The sequence below is a fragment of the Calliphora vicina genome, chromosome 3 (assembly GCF_958450345.1).
Source record: "Calliphora vicina chromosome 3, idCalVici1.1, whole genome shotgun sequence".
NCBI classification, from domain to species: domain Eukaryota; kingdom Metazoa; phylum Arthropoda; class Insecta; order Diptera; family Calliphoridae; genus Calliphora; species Calliphora vicina.
In genome coordinates this window covers 126,168,620-126,189,891 of record NC_088782.1, presented here as the reverse complement: position 1 = coordinate 126,189,891, position 21,272 = coordinate 126,168,620, and the positions used below count along the sequence as shown (strand labels likewise).

General features: G+C 33.0%; 1 protein-coding gene across 1 annotated transcript in view; it reads left to right on the top strand.

The window, feature by feature from the left end:
- Positions 1-18,787: 18,787 nt before the first annotated feature.
- dysc (dyschronic) overlaps positions 18,788-21,272 on the top strand; it is a 126,410-nt gene continuing 123,925 nt past the window's right edge. The window contains exon 1 of the mRNA XM_065503513.1: positions 18,788-18,937. The gene's annotated coding sequence lies outside the window, so the exon portion shown is untranslated. The remainder of the gene's footprint in view (positions 18,938-21,272) is intronic.

Below are 21,272 nucleotides of genomic sequence, written 5' to 3'. Positions count from 1 at the left end.
GTAACAAAAACAACAGGAAAATTTTGACAGCTTAAACCACATAAACAACAAACAAATTGCATGTGGTTTTTGTAAATGTTGTAGGTACTTGTTGTAGAATCGACACCACCTGGTATATAAATTCGCCTTGAATTTGACATTCCGAACAATACTCTCACTAATGAGAATGTCAAACTTTTACAGGTTGGTACTTTTTTATTCCCTTCACCTTCGTGAGAAGGGTATACATATATAAGTTTGTCATTCCGTTTGTAATTTCCACAATATAATTTTCCGATCCTATAAAGTACATATATTCTGGATCCTTATAGATAGCGGAGTCGATTAAGCCATGTCCGTCTGTTGAAATCAATTTTCTGAAAACCCCAGTTATATTCGGGATCAAAATCTTCAATAATTCTGTCAGACATGCTTTCGAGAAAATTCCTATTTAAAATCAGCAAAATCGGTCCACAAATGGCTGAGATATGAGGAAAAAACCAGGACAACCTCGATTTTTGACCTATATCTGGATTACTAAGACATTAATATAAACAATATGGATATCTAATGATAGATATTTCAAAGACCTTTGCAACGACGTATATAAGACCATAGTAAGTTGGACCTACAATGGGTCAAAATCGGAAAAAATATTTTTTAATCCGAATTTTTTTTTCACAAAAAAAAAATTTAAAAAACAAAACAATTTTTTTTAAAACTTTAAAAGAAAAATTTTTAAATTAAAAAAAAAAAATTTTAATTTTTTTTCCAAAAAATGACAATTATGGAAAAAAAATAAATTTTGTTTACTTAAAAATATTTAAAATTTGTATTTTGAAGTATAATTTGGTGAAGGGTATCTAAGATTCGGCACAGCCGAATTTAGCTCTCTTACTTGTTTTTATATAATTAACTAAAACTAATACAATTTAGACACTATTAATTTATACCAAATAAATGTACTATCGTTATTTAAAAGAAATTTCAATTGCACTAACATTTCCAACTCTGTACTAGTATGAATTATTATTGCACTCCTTTTCATCTCCACTTTTTAGTCTTATTATCAAATGTTTAAGTGATCGGCCGCCAAAATGTTGTCGGGTTATTGCAATCGGTAAAAATAGTATAAAAAGTGTTAAAAATTAATTAAAATCTAGTGAAAAATCTTAACTAATGTGTTGGTGACAAACTAAAAGTGTTTAATTAAACGAATCTATGAATTCTAAGTCACAAATCGGAAATTAAAATTTGCAAATTTTTCTATTCGTTTCGTTTAACTAGTAGAAGTCGTGTACTGTCAGGTTTTTGTTGTTGTGTTTGTTAAAACGACGGAATAAGAGAAAATCTGCAACTACTAGAATTTCATGAATGTGTTAAAGGTTTGTGAATTGACTAATTTAATAAAGTGTATTAGGAAATAAGTAGTTGCACAATATTAATTATACTATGGAATTTCTAATTAGAACTTCGTTCAGAAGTAACTAATTTTTTTTTAAAATTGTTTGTGTATTAAATAACTCGAGGAATATACAAATTGTTCTAATTGAATATTTTTTTAGAAAAATTGCAATATTTGTATTTTTGTGTATTGAATAATTTAATAAAGTTGGTATTAGTTGGACTCACTACTTCAACGTTGTTAGTACACACTAGTGCTTTTCTAATTGAAATAATCTTTTCCTTCCAAACAGTAAACTGTTTGATAAAATAATCAATTTATTTCTAAATATTTTTCTAAATTATCTACATTTTCAAAAAATAAAAAATAAAAGACAACATACATATATGCCAGATTTTTGCCTATTTCTATCAAATTTTAACAAATAAAATTTCTTAAAAATTGTTTGAAATTATGAATAAGACAAATAAATTATATTTACTCATATTTTATATATCAAGCTATTTGTATACACTTCACCAAGGGTATACTTCAGGCAAGGGTATACGTATATAAATTTGTCATTCCGTTTGTAATTTCAATATATTTTTTAATTCCAATTTTTTTTTACCAAAAAAATTTGTTTGTCGCTATTTTTTTTCGCTATTTAATTAAAAAACAAATTTTTAAAAAAATTAAATTTTGTTTACCTAAAAATATTTAAAATATTTCTTTTAAAGTATAATTTGATGAAGGGTATATAAGATACGACACAGCCGAATATAGCACTCTTACTTGTTTTTAATCATTTATACTTTTTTCACTAATAAATGTACGCTAAAGGGAAGATTTAAACTTACTTAAGTTTTGAAACTAATCTAATATCATTTAAAAACTAAAGAAAAATACCCCTATTAATTCTTAATTTTATAAAATTTTAAATCCTAAAACCATAGTTAGTGCGGTTTCCAACCATAAAACTAACATAACATATCTAAATAAAATATCCCCTATCTGGATATATATTGTTAGCCTAAACTACAACCCTGTGTTACTCTTAGTAAGTTTCCCAACCCTGAATGTACTTGGTTTTTGACAGTGTTTATTCTCACTGCTTTTTTTAACAACACTCCTCAAACTGTTTACAAATTTAGTAACAATCGGTAATAGCGAATAAAAGCAGCAGCAACTTCATAACAATTTTTATAAAATAAAGCTAAATACTAAGCAAACATTTAAAAAGAAAACAGTGAAAACTTTATATTTAATATACAGTGCTTTAAATAAATACAAAATATCATTGTTTTAAAGATTAATATAAAAAAAAACTCAAAATAATAAAGAGCAACCGACAGCAGAATCAAAAATATGCCAGTAATGTAAATATTATTAAATTTTTAACAAAGCTTCTCAAACTGTTCACAAGTCTAGTTTAAAAACAACTAGTGCGGGAATACAAACGACACAACGCGACGCTCGTAATCAGTTCCTATAAATTTATTTAAATTAAAATGAAATAATGAGCGAACTGCTACAAAAATAGTGAAAAAGTGAAATTTAATACAGAGTCCACAAAATATAAATAAAATATCATAAGTATGTTGGTAATTAACATAATATAATAAAGAAAACTTACAGCAGCCTGAAAAATATGCCGGTAATATAAATGTAAACATTTAGTTTTTAACAAGGCTTCTCAAACTGTTTACAAGTCTAGTTTAAAAACAACTAGTGCGAGAATAAAGACGACGTTTCGCGACAGTAATTTTCAGTTCCTATAAATTTATTAAAATTAAAGTGAAATAATGATCGAACTGTTACAAAAATAGTGGAAAAGTAAAATTTAATAAAAATTCCATAAAATAAACACAAAATATCGTAAGTATTTTGTTGATTAACATAAATATTTGTGAAACAAGCAGTGCAGCAATAAAAAGTAGAATACCTGATCAATTTTTATCATGATAAACGTTTAAATGGTTGTCAAGATAAATCTATACTTGATAAATTTTTATCGTGATATACGTGAAAATGGTTGTCATGATAAAAAATTATTAGGTATAGTCTCCATTTATTAGTATTATTGCTTCGTTATGACGAAGTTGTTAGTGCTTTTGCTAAGACAATTTTGTCTTGACAACAAATGTTATTTATTGTTATGATAAATATTTGTCAAGTATAGACAGGGGGTTAGGTATAGTCTCCATTTATTAGTATTATTGCTTCGTTATGACATAATTGTTAGTGCTTTTGCTCAGACATCTTTGTCTTGACAACAAACGTCATTAATTATTATGATAAATATTTGTCAAGTATAGACAGGGAGTAATATAAATTTTTAAAAATAAACTTCATTGTTGTTGTTTGTTTGGGCCATTATTACAACTTGCCTTTATAGCTAAAGTTAACTTTAAGGGTAGCTTTTTCTATTGCTTAAAGTTACCTTTAACTATAAAGGCAAGTTGTAATAATGGCACTAAATGTGATTATATTTGTTTGGCTTTAAAATTAATTATAATTATCTTGACAATCGTGGCGACATTAGATTGTATCCTCTCCTCATAAAAATTTTCAAAATATTTTCAAGTTATTTCTTAATAGCTGGTCAAATTGATACGAAAATTTACAAATTTACTGAAGAGCTGTAATGAAACTTAAATCTTATTAGAGGGCCATACAACGGCCCTTCTTAATTTCCTTAATTGAGTGTATAAAATTAGTAAACCTTATTTATTAATACAAACAAAATTTACCCAATATCATATCCATAATTAGTAAAATTTATCTATATCCGCTTAATATTTTACCATTTATAGAAACATTTAATGACCAAAAATTAAAATTTTTTAATTACTTGCGCTAAAATTTCAATTTCTATTATGCATCTTACTTACATTTTAAATGCAAGAGAAAAAGAATTAACAACAAAAAACGAATACAAGCAACAACAAACAACATTGTTGCATTCGTTTAAAAAGGTAACGGCATCAAAAATATAAATCGGGTTATGAGTGACGTCATCAAAACAAAATGAAACATGCATAATAACAACAATGTTTGAGTGACGTGCAAATATGTCATGTCGTCATTAAATTAGCACCCATAGACAATACAAAATGCACTCGCATAACAAAATGGACACACGCACTCTCACCTACACAATTTTAAAAATAAAATAACAACAAAAGTATAGGTCAAACAGCAGCAACAACTCAGCAAACAGCAACCATGACGTAACTAGACTAATAATTAAAAATATAAAACAATTTTTTATCACATTGAGTACTTTAAATAACCAACTGTTTTATTGCCTTTATTTAGCCAAAATTAAAACAATTTTATTTAAATTATTTTGCCAAACATTGTTGTTTACTGTTTTTTTTTGTTTTTTTTACTCATCGTTAAAACAAACATTTGCTACTAGTGAAGGGCAAATGTTGCCAACTAGAAATCATTAATCATTACACCACACGCTAGCAATTACATACCTACATACTAACGGTCCATGTTTGTCAACATGTATGTAAACAAAATTTACACTGACACCATTTGAGTCAGTCACATTTTGTTTTGTGGTTGTTGTCAGTTTTTGACAGATTCATAAATCATGTTATTTTAAGCGCATTAAAACCGTTATTACTACATACACGTTTATTTCTTGGTCCGTTTTGTTGAGGTTTTTTAGAGAGAACAGAAAAGCAGTGTTGAAAAGCTATTGGTTTTTGTAAGAAATGTAATGATATTAACATTTAACTGTTAAGTTATGTTACAGAGCACTGTTAGAATAGGAATTCTGTATAATTGAGTGAGGGTGGAAGAGTACACTGTGAAAAATTAAAAGAAAAGTGATGATAAATAACAGTAAACTAATTTTTAAAAACATTAATACAAAATTCTTTCTAAATTAAAAATAAAAATTTATTTTTTAGCTTTCGGAAAGTTGACGGCTTTATCAATTCCGTTATCTAAAGGATGCTTTTTTTGGCTCCATAGAACCTGAAATTTTAATCAAACATTTTTTATTCGATAGACTAATACATGGCATTAATATTTGAAAATGGCTGTTCTTGACGAAGTGCATTCTGGATGTCCAATTTTGTTCCACTTTTTCAAGCATTGCTTTGCCTCCAAGGCGTAATTGTTGCTGGTTTATTAGCATAAGCCAGTAATTTCACGTAGCCCCACAGGAAATAATTGAGAAGTGTCAAATCGCACTAACTTGGAGGCCAACTAACAGGCCCATTTCTCGAAATCAAATTATCGCCAAATTTTGTTTTCAATAAATCTATGTTTGTGGTCGCCTGTTGAAATCTCATCTCGTCTGGATCAATGTCATCTATATTTTCAAACAAAAAATCATTGATCATGGTGCGGTAACGATTTCCATTGACATTAACGCGAGCTCCGGCTACATTTTTGCCACCAGCATGTAAACTGCACCAAACGGTGCGTTTTTCTGGATGTAATGGCGTCTGTAGGGTCTGTTGTGGACTGGTTACACTACATATGCCGCAATTTTGTGCACTAACAAGTCCTGATCGAAGTATCCAAATATACTTTGTTGGTATAAACCAGTGACTTCATGAGGCCAACTAACAGGCCCATTTCTCGAAATCAAGTTGTCGCCAAATTTTGTTTTCAATAAATCAATGGTTGCGGTTGCCGTATAGAACGTTGAAACCTCATTTCACCCGGATCAATGTCATCCATATTTTCAAGCAAAAAATCATTGATCGTGGTGCGGTAGCGATATCTATTGACCGTAACTCGAGCTCCGGCTACATTTTTGAAGAAATAAGGTCCGATGATGCCACTAGCGTGTAAACTGCACTAAACTGTGCATTTCTGTGGATGTAATGGAGTCTGTGGGTCTGTCAAAGTATCCATAATTACTTTGTTGGCCCCCAAGGGAGAGATGCCATATCGCACGATCATGGATGCCAATTGACAGGTCCATTTTTCGAAATCAAGTTATCGCCAAATTTTGTTTTCAATAAATCTATGGTTGCGGTCACCGTATGGCATGTAGCGCCATCCTGTTGAAACCTTTTTTCGCCCGGATCAATGACATCCATATTTTCAAACCAAAAAATCATTGATCATAGTGCGGTAACCATCTCCATTGATCGCAACGCGAGTTGCGGCTTCATTTTTGAAGAAATAAGGTCCGATGATGCCACCAAAATGTAAACAGCACCAAACGATGCATTTTTCAGGATCTAATGGAGTCTAATAAAACAGTAGTCTATAAGTTGCGCGAATCCATGACTGATTTTCAAAGTAAATTTGGATAATTTGGTAGCGTTGTTCAAGCATCGAACTATTCATGATGATTTGCCAGAGTATACTGATCATAAATGTCAAAAGTGAGCGCAGTATGGCAGTTAACCCGTTCGTAAGTTTTATTTGGCTTAAAATTCTTCACATTCTTCATTGGATATTTTTTTGCCTGAATATTGGTTTACAATTTGCCAAACTATCAGGCCTGTACTAAATAATTATTTACTATTTAAGTCGAGATTTTCCATACTATCACTAAGACAGTGGTTTTTTTTCTGTCAGTGTACTTTCTGTATTAATTGTAACTGTAAAACTCAATTTTCACTTTGCTCTCTCAACAGCTTTAACAATTACATCTCTACTTTGTCTCACAGCAATTTACTCTATTAATTCTCACTCAATTAACTGTCTGATACTTACACAAGCACACAAACTCTCAGCAGCCAACATAAAAACGTGTCTTCGTTAGAAAAAAACAACAACAACACACTCCGAACTCAAAAACGAAAAAAAAGCTTTCGGTATACGAATTCAGATTTCTTTACATTGCTAACATTTGTGCAAGTAGTTGGAGACGTGGAGCCTTAACGTAAGGACTTGAAATTTGTAACCAAAAAAGAAAAAACACACAAGAAAATACCAAAACGGTAAATTTGCTTGTTAATCAAACAGTGAAAAAAAAAGAAAATTATAAAAGTGTGGAAAATAAATTTAGAAAAAATGGCAGAATATAAAAAGTGGAAAATTAAAGAATTTTATACATAAAAGTAAAAAAAAAGGTTAATAAAATATAATAAGTGCTGGAAAAGGAATTAATATATTTTTTAATGAACAAGGCTAAAGAAAAAAAATGTGAATTTGTAATTTTATTTGTCGACTCAATATTAAGCCTTTTTTTTCTTTTTTTTTTTTGGTGGAAATACATATAGATACATAGTATACAATACTGACAGCTCGGGGAAAATGTGAAAAATTTAAGGCAGAAAGAAGACTAAAGAAAAAGTCATGGAATATTGAAAAAAAAGAAATGAAAAAGTTATTAAAATATAAAAATAAGGTTTTTAAAAATAATTTATATTAGTTTATTAAAATTGAAGGCATAAAAAAGAAGCAAGCAAACTGAGATAAATTTTGAAATGATAGTAATGACTTTTTAAAGGTTTTAAATACAAATAATTTTATTTATTAGATAAACTAAGTTTTCTTGGATAAAAAATTTTGATAATTTTGTAAAATTTCATTGGCAAATAACAGGAAATAACCTTGACAGACAGTGTGTGTACTAAATAATATTAAAATAACAACAATAACAATAACAACAACAATTATTATTTAACTAAATTTTTTTAATAAATTTAAGGGTTTTAAAAATTCCTAAAATATTATGTTTTATAAAGAATTCTTTATTTTTAAGTTAAGTTATTAGAAATATAAAAAAAATTTAATTTAGATATTCATTTAATGTATATGTTTTGGGGGAAAACATTTACTTATCGATGACGCATTCCTTAAGAGTAGGGCAGAAGGTTAAATTACGAACCAAAAATGACAAAAAAGAAAAACTTGAAAAAAATCCAACGTTTACATCGAGAGCATACTAAAATACAACAATACAAGCGAGTAGCAAGACAGAGAAACAACAAATACACCACCACCACCACTTGGAATGTGTTAAAACCAAAGAAAAACATAAATGATAAAACTAAAAAGCTTTAAAAACCAGACACAACACAGCAAAAGCATTAATTTACTCCGAAAAAGGAATTTACCACCCACAATTACTACCATTTTAAGCAACTAAGGTTTTTTGCTATTTTACTTTGCTCTGCTCTTTAGCCAACTAGTTTCTATACAGTTTTACACCCTCCCTCCCTCACTCTCTCAATGTCTTGCTCACTCTCTTTATGTATCTTTTAGCTTTTAGTTGTTGTGTATTGCTGTCAGTCACAATTTAACTGCTGCTCGTTGTCTAGTGTGTGTGTGGTATTAAACAAAAAGGATAACAATAAAATGGTGGTGGTGATGTTGGTGGTGTCATCTTTAAACCGTTAGTTTAGTTTATTTCGTTTGTGTCTTTCTCTTGTACGCAAAAATGACAACAATAATCATACACAGCAGCATTTAATAGTAGTAGAGAAACAATGTACAATGACAAAAAAAAAGCAGCATTAAAACTTAGTTTTGACGGGGGTGACATAGAAAAGAAACAAAGGAAAAGAAGAAAGACAAAAAAAAAAAAAATAACAAAAAATGTATCACAATTTAACAAGGGAAATTTAAAATGCAAACAGTTAGCAAAGAACAGGCCATAATAAAACATGTGCTAAGTGTGTAAGCAAATAAGAAATAATAAACGAATATAGTACGAAACGAATGTTAATAAAATAAAAATTAAAATGAAAGAAAAGAAAATTTCCAACCAACTGGGAATAAAAAAGAAAAGATTTTGAAACTGTTTTAGTTTTAGTTAAATAAAAATAATAATAAACAGAAGGTGAACAAAATTGAAATCATTATTATCAAGTCCTGCAAATAATTTAGATAGATAGATAAGTGTAACTTAAATACAAAATTTTTATCCAAAAAAAAAAAAAAAAAAAAAAAAATATTAATTCTTAAAATTGTTTTAAACAAATACCCAATGATAGCTTTCTTATCAAATTGCTCTATTTGTTGAATTGAGTCTAAAAATAGCTGAAATACAATACGAAACATTTCTATTTTTATTAAAAAGGGTGTTTTTTAAGCCCCATAGAACTTACGAAAGGGTTAACTGTAAAACGAACTGTCATACTACGCTAACTTTTTGACATTTATGATCAGTATACTCTGGCAAATCATAACAGTTTTTTTTCACAAAATTGTGTTTAGCTTTGAGGCTCATTCTTGGCTTATTGGTTTTGTTGTTGGGTGTATGACTTAAAAATTGCGATTTTTTTTAAAATTTTTTAGTTTTATTTTGAAACATTCGTACACTATAAATTTGTTTATAGTCTTATCCATTGTTAGCTATGACCTTTTCCCATCTTCCTGGCAACATATGGTTTACGAGCCAAAACAAATGCTCATCTTTTGAAGCCAAGAACGAATCAAGCTAATTACGGATATGTACTCTGTTCCAAAGTGAAGTGTATCTCAGAGAGAGCATTCTACATCAATCGAAACAAATAATAGTTGGACGGGGTAAGGTCTGGACTATAAGGCGTGTGAGGCAAAACATCCCCACCAACAAAGTATCGCCCATTGTTAGCTGTAACTTTTTGACATATTTCTGGCAACATATGGATTACGAGCCAAAAGAACTGTTCATCTTTTGAGGCCAAGAACGAATCAAGCCAATATCGGATACTCTGTTCCAAAGTGAAGCATATCCCTGAGAGAGCGTTCTACATCAATTGAAACAAATAGCAGTTGGACGGGGCAAGGTCTGGACTATAAGGCTTGTGAAGCAAAACATCCCAACCACTTCATTCTAAATAGTTTTTAACAGGTATTGTATCACGGTTTCACGGCTGGCCATATATTTCGCCAATTCTTGCTTCAAACGAACCAGTTACGTTCTGTACAGGTTGCCTGTGATGGTCTGGTCAGATTTCAGCAGCTAATAAGAGAATGGACCCTTTTGATTACACCAAATACAGAGAATTACCTTTGCGTCATGGATATTTGGCTTTGTTGTCGATTCGGCTGGTTGGATTGAACATCTCCTCTGTCTTTGCCCTGCCCTAGCAGGGGTGCGGACTGCGATAATAGGTAGTCCATTTTTGCACGGCCTAGCGGAACTATCTACTCTGGATGTCAGGAGGATGGATTCGTTCATTCGTGCGTCAGGTTGGTTCGGCATTGAACCCAGTTCTGACATGTGAAGGACCTCTTGAGGTCCTGAGCAAGATCCCTAGGGTAACACAAAGGGACCAATCTTATGGACCCAAGTGAGCTGGTTGATAACTAGCTGCCTTTATAACCTAACCTAATGTCACAAATTCTTGATCTTCCAACTTGTTTGGCTTTCCTGGGGGATCTTTGTCTTCCATATCAAAATCACCACTTCTGAAATGCACAAAAAATGTCTCGCACATTGAAACCGATGGAACACATTCACCAAATTATCCAAATTTACTTTGAAAATCAGTCATAGATACACGCAACTTATAGATGCTAATTTTGGGGCTTAAAGGGTTTGTTAATAAACAAAATTGCCGCATATTGAGTGAGATCAATCCCTAACAGACCCTACAAACTCCATTACATCCAGAAAAATTCACCGTTTGGTGCGGTCTATACAGTGTTGGCATCATCGAATCTTATTTCTTAAAAATGAAGCCGCAGATCGCGTTATGTTCGATGGAGATGGTTACCACATCATGATCACTGATTTTTTGTTTGAAAATGTAGATGACATAGATCCGTGCGAGATGTGGCTTCAACAGGATGGCGCTACGGATTTGGCGATAACTTGATTTCCAGCAATTAACTCGATTAGTTACAGACCGTTAAATTCAAATTGATAATGGAATTTCGTAACAAAATGTATTTCGAGAGTAGTTGATCCATTTGTAAAAATAAGGATTTCGTAAAAGTAAAATTGGTCTTCTTCCGCAGAGAATTCATGCCTGGAAACTTCTGATTGATACTGTTATCGTTGTTTTCAGACTTTGGTCACTCAAAATTGGTTCAATTGATGACTTTCTCTGAATTTCCTTCTTCTATTTGAATCCTCGTTAGTAAAACCAACCATGCAGAACTTATCGGTCAGGATAATATTACCACGGGACTGTGGGATCTTAGGGTCGGGACCTTTAACTTTGGGGTCTTACCCCCAATAGAGTTCCCCATAAGGGATGAATGGATTGGATCCGATCAACTGTTCGAAGGGGGTTCAGTTTTCGCCAATGGATCCAAGATAGACTCTGGTACAGGTGACGGGGTTTATATCGTCGACAACAGACTATATGACGAATGCAACGTCTTCCAGCCGGGGATCTTCGCGATCTGGAAAGCCACGGAAGGGTCTGTAGTGACAATTTATGTAGGCAGACAAGTTACACTTAAGGCTCTGTCATGTAATACATTCTAGCATATTGACAGACTGCAGAGCTCTTGAAGAGTGTTGATTTTGTTGGGAACCAGGGCATAGTAACATACAGGTAGCAGATGAACTGGCCAGACATGGTTCAGTTCAGTGGACCATAGTGTTAGAGACCTGGGAGTAAGACTTCTTATGTGTCACTACTACAGGCTAATATTTGAAAGATTCCGTGACTCCACCAACCAATCCTGGAATAGCAGGACGGATTGTCAAGTATCCAAAGCCTTTTGGAGAAAACTGGATGAAAAGGCAACCAAAACACTAATTGGATTGAATAGGCGTAGTCTCAGAACTCTAGTAGGAATGATTTAAAAGATTTAAATGGCTAATTACTAGATTTCTAGATAAGCTTGAGAGAGTTGCTGGTTGTAATTTTTTTTTGTAATTTTTTTGCTTGGACCAGCACTCAAGGGATGACCCCTACTCATGCAATGCATTGTTTTGGAACTAGGAAAATTGGTTATGGGTAGGAGGATAGAGGGAGTAGAGTTTGTGGATATTTGATTTGAATTTGCCTACATTGAAAGGGACAGGAAATACTTCGACGGGAAGCTTATTCCACATATGGACGGAACGAATTTTCTCTGTAGTATTTTGTGCGATCCACTGACCAATCGACCACGAATGGATGAGCCCCCGCTGATGAACGCGCATATCGTGAAAAACTAGGGGTATCGGGAACAAGTTCCCTAATTTCATCAGAACACATTCCATTGTAGTAACGATAGAACAGTGAAACACAATCCACATTGCGACGATGCTCCAGAGAATCCAGTTAGCTATTTCAATACAAAATAATCTCGGGCTATGCCAAATAAAGGTTGCGGTCTTATAAAAGAACGTCTCTGTTATTCAAATTTGCGAAGTTAATTTTTGCCAATCATGTTTATGATTTACTTCTTGAATTTACAAACTTTTAAACGCTACTGATGTCAAATATGATATATCGATTGCAGTATTAGACTATTTCAAAAGATAAAGTAAACCTTATCATCTTACAATTAATTTCATTATTTTGCAAACAAATTTCCCTCCTTCAAGTATTTAAAAACCCCTTTAAACAAAACCAATAATCTAAATGACAAGTTTTTCTTTAAATATTCTTGATTATTTTAAAAGAATGCTGAAATTCCTTTAAAAACCCCAAATATTAAGCAAAACTAAGAAAAATAAAATAATAAATTCCAGTCTTGTTGCTTTTTACATACTTTCTTTTTCTTTCTTCCCCTCTCTCTCTCTCTGACTTTTCATGCTCTTACCTCAAAAAAGTTCCCCTAAAAGCAGACCTAACCATTGCTTAAATTTACCACGTAACATTTTGTTTTGTATTATTATAATAATAATTGTTGTTGTACACACACACACACTCACATACATACATTTTACTACTTTTACATGTTTTACAACAACTACTAATAATCTAGTAAGGAATACACGTTGTCAAAGTCTCCAAATAAATTGTATAAAAAAAAACATTAAAACGGAATCAAAAGAAATGAACAAAAAATTACACACAACGACAATAAAAAATTGTTTTTTGATTCAATGTAAATGAAATAAGGAAACATATCTCTCTCTTTCGTTGGTTAAAATGGAAGGAAGTCAAAAAAAAAAAAAAAACGTAAAAATAACCCAGTAGTTTTGCTAGCAGTCAATGTATAGGGAGAGAATGTTAGTGCTATTTGTAGGGCAAATAGAATTCAATTGGTTACTTTATATATCCCAGGTAATCTAGCGTGAGGCCAATTGTCACTTAAGTGGCTCTAAGTAATCTAGAAGGAAGTCACTTCAATGTATAAATGTAATAATTGTTTTACCCATTGTTTTAATCCATTGGAGAGTAGACGGAGGAGGGTTTGTTTACAAGCAATCGGTTATTGGACTATCTCTCTCAGTAGACCTTCATTGAGGTTCCTATATAGGCGAGGCATTACGCGGAAGGTTCTGCTTTCCTTGTGTGCCCTGATAGATTAGTCGATAGTGTGCTGGGCTATTAATCAGCGCTCTAACAGAAGCGAGTATGCAAGACCTTGGCTGCCAATGACACGCTGGGTAAAATTGATTTTGCAATGCGCCTGGGTATCCTTGTGTCTGCAAAATAAGGCCTCTTTACTGCATCTTTTTCCTGCTGGGCTGGTTAACTGAGCCTATGTAACTAGTCTCGTAGCTATTTATGTAACTCTAGTGGTTACCCTAAATGCTAGCTAAAATCACTAGTTCAGGACAGTCACCCAAAACTGCTGGGAAGTGAGTGTAGGAATATGTAGAAGTTAGTAAATGTATGTGTTTGAGTTTAATAAGGGAAAAATATAACGTGTATGCTACTACATTACGGGTTTTCTATTTATAATTGTCTGAAAAACATATAAAATTATAATGTAAGTTTATTTTTGTGGATGTGTGTTTTTTTTCTATTAAATTTCATGCCTCTGCATGTTGCATTTTCTGGCTACACATGCCAATTTCGACATACTCGTAAAAGTTTAAACATACATACACAATTCCAGCTGCCAGCATTTTGCTAACGTATAAGTTTCCTGCCTCATAACTTGATAATGTTTAAATTCGTTGTGGAAAATATCGTCTTCTGATATTTTCCTAGGCGGATTGTATTAACACTAGGCGGATTTAAGTGTGGAACTGCAGTCATACTCTTAAGGGGATAATTTTTACTGTATATAAGTTACGAATACGACTCTTCTGGAAGAGTCGAAGAAGTGACTTCTAAATGTGACGTCTGGAAGTTACGAAAAAGTATTAAAAATGATTCCGAGGAAGAGAATTTCTTCTCAAATAAATAAAAATTCCCTAACAAACACATAAACAAACTCTAAATTTTTCTATTCATATCAGCATTTTCTATCGAAGAAGTTTCTGACACGTAACGTCAAAATGTTTTCTGTTCATAGCAGCATTATCTATCGTAGAAGTTTCTGACACGTAACGTCAAAATGTTTAAATTCGTCGCAGATAAAATCGTCTTCTGATCGCTGTATTAGTTGTGAAAAAGTGTTCTACTACAGTCATACATCTAAGAGGATACATTTTAGTGACTTCTAGAAGATAGGAATACAACTCTTCTGGATGAGTCAAAGAAGAGTCGCATTATTTTACCTCTGGAAGAGTCAATGAAGTGTCTTCTAAATGTTAGGTTAGGTTCCATGGGCAAACACTTGGGTCCATTCAAAACTGATGCCATTACGATATCCAAGAAGTAAACAGTAAACTGATCGCTGTATTAGTCGAAAAGAAGTGTTCAACTACAGTCATACACCTAAGAAAACACTTTTTAGAGAATTTTAGAAATAACGAATACAACTCTTCTGGATGAGTCAAAGAAGAGTCGCATTATTTCACCTCTGGAAGAGTCAATGAAGTGTCTTCTAAATGTTAGGTTAGGTTGCATGGGCAGCCACTTGGGTCCATTCAAAACTGATGCCATTGTGATGCCCAAGAAGTAAACAGCAGGATATTTAAACTTCATCCTTTGTTTACAAAGTGATCCAACCAGATTATCTGATGAAGGAGTGGATGGGTCTTAGGTTCATCCTTGATAACTCATCTAAACGCGAGTGGAAGGCCGTTCCAAGTTTGTCAGAGCCGTGCATTGGAAAAGTAGTTGGGACACATTTCTCTACTCTTCTTCATTTCGACAGCTTCTACAGTAATTGTTAAACCATAGGCCCAAATCTTCTAGCATTTGTTCCTATTATGTAGTGTGCTGTAATAAAGGCAATAATTAGCCTTATTTGCTCACTATGGAATTCCTTAAGTAGATTCGTTCTGCCGGTATATGGGACAGGTCGACACCGCGATAACACAGGTGGATTCTTTAGTCCACCTGTTCTGTGCAGTCGCATACAAATATTTTCCATTTTGCAAGGGAAATACCAGAAAAGGGATCAATCGCCTGCTTAGTCATCTCCTCACCACTTTTGGCCAATTCTTCTACTATACAATTGCCCTGATTGCCATCGTGTCCGGGGACCCTTATAAGCGTTATCCTAGAATGTCTCGCTATCTCATTTAGGAATACCCGGCATTCCTCGGTTAACCTAGGTGTAGTGAAGACATCCGCTATTCCATTAACAGCAGCCTTGCTATCAGTAAATATAAAGATATTTCCAGATATTCGATAATACCTCAGCCAATTGGATGTACGTTTTATGACAGTAATTTCCGCCTGAAGTAGGATTTCGTCCCATAGATCTCGATAAAGAAGCCTCCACCGATCGTATTACCACTTTAAGAGCCGTCAGTTTATACCCTTCTAAATGTTACTTCTGGAAGCTAGGAAAAAGTATTAAAACTGAGTCCGAGAAACAGAATTTTCTCTCAAATTATAATTTTTTATAAACTACTATTTAATATTGTAGAAGTCTCTGCCTTGTTACGTTTCGCAATTTTTAAATTCGTTGCGTATAAAATCGTCTTCTGATTGCTGTAGTATCAATAGTGTGATACACATAAGATGATACTTTTTACTAACTATAAGTTACGAATACGACTCTTCTGGATGTATGAAAGAAGAGTCGAAGAAGAGACTTCTAAAAGTAATGCTGGAAGTTAAGCAAAAGTGTCAAAAATAATTTCGAGGAGCAGAAATTCCTTTCAAATTACAATCTTTTCTGTTATCAAGTGTGTTTTATAGAGGCGGATAATTTTAATTATTCAAAGTAATGGCCATTGTTAGCTATGATCTTTGCACATCTTTCTGGCAACATATGGATTCCGAGCCAAAAGAACTGTTCATCTTTTGAGGCCAAGAACGAATTAAGTCAATATTGAATACTCTGTTGCAAAGTGAAGCGTATCCCAGAGAGTGCTTTCCTCATCGATTGAAACAAATGGTAGTTGGACGGGGTAAGGTCTGGACTATAAGGCGGTTGAGGCAAAACTTCCAAACCACTTCAATCTAAGTAGTTTTTAACAGGTATTGCAACATGTGGCGGAGCGTTGTCATGATTTAATATTACGATTTCATGTCTGGCCGCATATTCTGAGCATTCTTCGTTCGGTACAGGTTCCCTGTGATGGTTTTGGCTAGATTTCAGCAGCTCATAATAGATAGGACTCTTTTGCTTCCACCAAATACAGAGAATTACCTTAGCGCCATGGATATTTGGCTTTGGTGTCAATTCAGCTGGTTGGCCGGGCATTTTTTTCTTCATTACCCCACTTGGGGGCATTTGGCTTCCTCAAAGCATCTCCATCTTATACGAATTGTTGAAGTAGTTGTGTTTTTTTCGAGTATTTCCCATGTAGATTGCAATGTCCTTCCTAATTATTGGAGTATCGTGCGTCTCCATGTACGATGTTGCCATTAAATTCATTGTTATTGTTTGTATCAGTTTAAACGGTTGTTTTTCCAGCTAAGTAGATGATTGGTCTGCAGTAGCGGGTCTTCGGATACATGTATGATGTTGCCATAAGGATTGAATCGATTGTTATTATTGCCTTGTGTCAGTTTCGTTAATCGGTTGTTGGCCGGGCATATTCTGGGCGTTTTTCGGTCAATGCTAGCTGAAAACGAATCAGTTGCATTCGGTTCCCTGTGATGGTCTGGTCAGAGTTCAGTAGCTCTTTCTAGATAGGAACCTTTTGCTTCCACCAAATACAGAGCATTACCTTAGCGCCCTGGATATTTGGCTTTGGTGTCGATTCGACTGATTGGCCGGGCTTCACAAATGATCTATTAAGCTTCGGGTTATCGTAATGGAACCATTTTTGATCGCAAGTAACGATTCGGTGCAAAAATGATTTTCTTTTATGGCGTTCAAGCAGCATTTCAAGGTCTCTCAGCTGCAATTCATATGGTACCAAATTGCCCTGCTTTTGAATAAATCCTGCTTCTTTAAAATGTTTTGAAATTGCTGCTTGAGTAGCTGCCAATGATTTTGCAAGCTCTTGTTGAGTTTTACAACAATCTTCGTGGAGTAATGCCTGCAATTCTGGGTCTTCAAACTTGGGCCTGGGTGATCTTTGTCTTCCTAACTTCTGAACCGCGCAGACCATTTCTCGCAAATTAAAGAAGTAAAGCAAAACTTCCCGCATTATTAACCAAGGCAAGTTAAAAAATTCAAAAAACTACATGAACTGATCATTGATCAAAACTAATAATTCAACTGATCGAGCTTCCTCTCGTTCTATCAACTCAATAGCATTTGGTAGTAACGAAAAGTTACCTTTAGAAGAAAAATATTCAGCCTGAGCAGGCGAGGATCTAGGTCAAACCTTGGAGAGGGGGGGGGGGGTGTAAATTAAAATTTGTTCTATATTTTTTTATATGAAAACTTTTCGGTTTTTGGGGGGGAAATTTCCTATTTGTGTTTTTTGCTACGCTTATTCTAGCAACTTCTGGTAGTAATGAAGATAAAATAACAAACGGAAGATCAATGAACGATCCTCATCATCCTTTTAACTTCTAGATTTGTCCCAAAGGCTCTTTCAAATGCTGGGAGGGAAGGAAGTGTTGTAAGTTTATTAAAATGTTTGTATGTGGATATGAAATAGTTAACAAGCTTGCACTAAAAAGGAAGCATGCGATTTTGTTTTCCCTCTCTCTCTCTAAAAACACACAATCATACATTTCTATATATTCATACATTTGTATATTTTTGACTGTATGCATGTCTGTTTATTACAGTTATGTACTAAAACATGAACGAGTTTCCTGTTAAACTAACGAAAAACCAGGAAAAAAAAACGCAAAAATTTATTATTATTTCTGTTGATTGCTGTAGCCGTTCATTCAACAACTATGCAATTGAAATTAAACAACCAACAAAATGAAAATGTTAAAATAATATTATAAGGAAATATGAAAAAATGTAAAAAAAAGAAAATTATTATAATAAACCTCAAATTAAAATAATAATAACAAACACACAACAGCAAAATATCTATATATATAAACTACTAACTACGCTAACAAATATTTGGGAGAGAAAAAAGAAGAAAATATCCCCCCAACAAAAAATATAGTGAAATTATTAATAAAAGCTGTATGAAAAAAAAAAAATAGAAATTAATTTAAACCAGCAATAATTAGCAGACTTAACAGTTTTAATGTACATAATTTAATTGTTTTTAAGTTTTATTTAAACAAACAAATTTAAACCAATATCAGCATAAATATTTTAATCAGCTTGAAAGCAGCTAAAACAACAAAAAACATTTTAATGTATCCTTAATATTTAAAACAGGTGAGTTTTATTTTTATTCTCTATAATAACTACATACATATGTACTTGTACTGTGCCGCAATATATTAATATAATATTTTAAGAGCATTATCTAGTACTTTATAAGGAATTTTTATTGTTATTATAAATTATTAAGGTTTTTTATCAGGTGGGAAATATAAAGTAACTTTATATGCAATTTTTATTGTTTTAAAAAATTAAGTTTAAGTTTTATTTTTTTAATTAAAATAGCTAGTAATCTTAATTGAAAATCTTAATATAAGCTGTTATGTTAATATGCATAAATATAAATTCATTCCAAATCCATTTAAAAAATCATCATCTGAGAATTTATTTTATCTTTAAATTTGATATAAGATATTACGTATGATTAATAATATTTAATTAATATTAATCATACGTATAAAAATAAATTGTTATTTATCATACGTACCGGTTGATTTCATCAGCTCTGAGAGCAATTTATGAAAGAGATAAATGCCTAACTCCTGATTACCAACCTGATTGCGATTTCAAAATTCATTTATCAGCTTCTTTCAAAGCTCCCTATTAGCAATGTTATCCTGCCCATCTCCTTTTAATAGAATGAAAGAGTCCTTAGTGATCGTAATTGCAACAGTCAAGGATTCGGAGACCAATTGTTTAGGGAAGAGATTCCTAACTCCAGATTACCAAACTGATTGCAGAACGAGTTTTTGTTCGCGATGTCCCAATTGGTCAACTTTAATCAGCTTTAATAAGCTGCTTTCAAAGTTCCCTAGTAGCAATGTAATCATGCCCATTTTGTTTCCTATTAATATAATTGAAGAGTAATTAGTGATCGTTTTGCAACTGTCATGGCTTCTGAGAGCAATTTTGTAGGGAAGAGATTCCTAACTCCTGATTGCAGACCGTGTGATTTTTTGTTCGCGATGTTCCAATTGGTGAGTCTGCAATGTAGTCATGACTATTTTGTCTCCTTTTAATATAATTAAAGAGTCGTTAGTGATCGTTTTGCAACAGTCATAGATTCTGAGATCAATTTTTAGGGAAGATATTCCTAACTCCAGATTACCAAACTGATTGCAGAACGAGTTTTTGTTCGCGATGTCCCAATTGGTAGGTCTGCTTTAATTAGCTTCATTCAAAACTCCATAGTAGCAATGTTATCATGTCCATTTTGTTTCCTATTGATATAATTAAAGAGTAGTTAGTGATCGTTTTGCAACAGTCAAGGATTCGGAGACTAATTGTGTAGGGAAGAGATTCCTAACTCCTGATTACCAACCTAATTGCAGACCGAGTGATTTTTTGTTCGCGATGTCCCAATTGGTGGGTCTGCGTTAATCAGCTGTTTCCTATTGATATAATTAAAGAGCAGTTAGTTATCGTTTTGCAACAGTTATGGATTCTGAGACCAATTGTGTAGGGAAACGATTCCTAACTCCTGATTACCAACCTGATTGCAGACCGTGTGATTTTTTTCGCGATGTCCCAATTGGTGAGTCTGCAATGTAGTCATGGCTATTGTCTCCTTTTAATAGAATTAAAGAGTCGTTAGTGATCGTTTTGCAACAGTCATAGATTCTGAGAGCAATTTTGTAGGGAAGATATTCCTAACTCCAGATTACCAAACTGATTGCAGAACGAGTTTTTATTCGCGATGTCCCAATTGGTAGGTCTGCTTTAATCAGCTGCTTTCAAAGCTTCCTATTAGCAATGTTATCATGCCCATTTTGTCTCCTTTTAATAGTATTATAGAGTCGTTAGTGATTGTTTTGCTCCAATCATGGTTTCTGAGACCAATTTTGCAGGGAAGAGATTCGTAACTCCTGATTACCAACCTAATTGCAGACCGAGTGATTTTTTGTTCGCGATGTGCCAATTGGAGGGTCTTCATTCAAAGCTCCCTAGTAGCAATGTTGTCATGTCCATTTTGTTTCCTTTTAATAGAATTAAAGAGTCACAATTTTGTAGGGAAGAGATTCTTAACTCCTGTTTACCAACCCGATTGCAAATCGTGTGATTTTTTATTCTTGATATCTTAATTAGTGGGTCTGAGTTAATCAGATTATTTCCAAGCTCCCTAGTAGCTCCATGTTGTCTCCTTTTAATATAATTAAAGAGTCGTTAGTGATCGTTTTGCAACAATCATGGCTTATGAGAGCAATTTTTTAGGGAAGATATGCCTAACTCCTGATTCTTCGCAATGTCCCAGTTGATCAGGTTCTTTCAAAGCTCCCTAGTAGCAATGTAATCATGCCTATTTCTGCACGTTTTAATAAAATTAAAGGGTTGTTGTTGCAACAGTTCCGCTGTTGTTGGAAATTCTTCCCAGGTGAAAAATCTTCCGGTT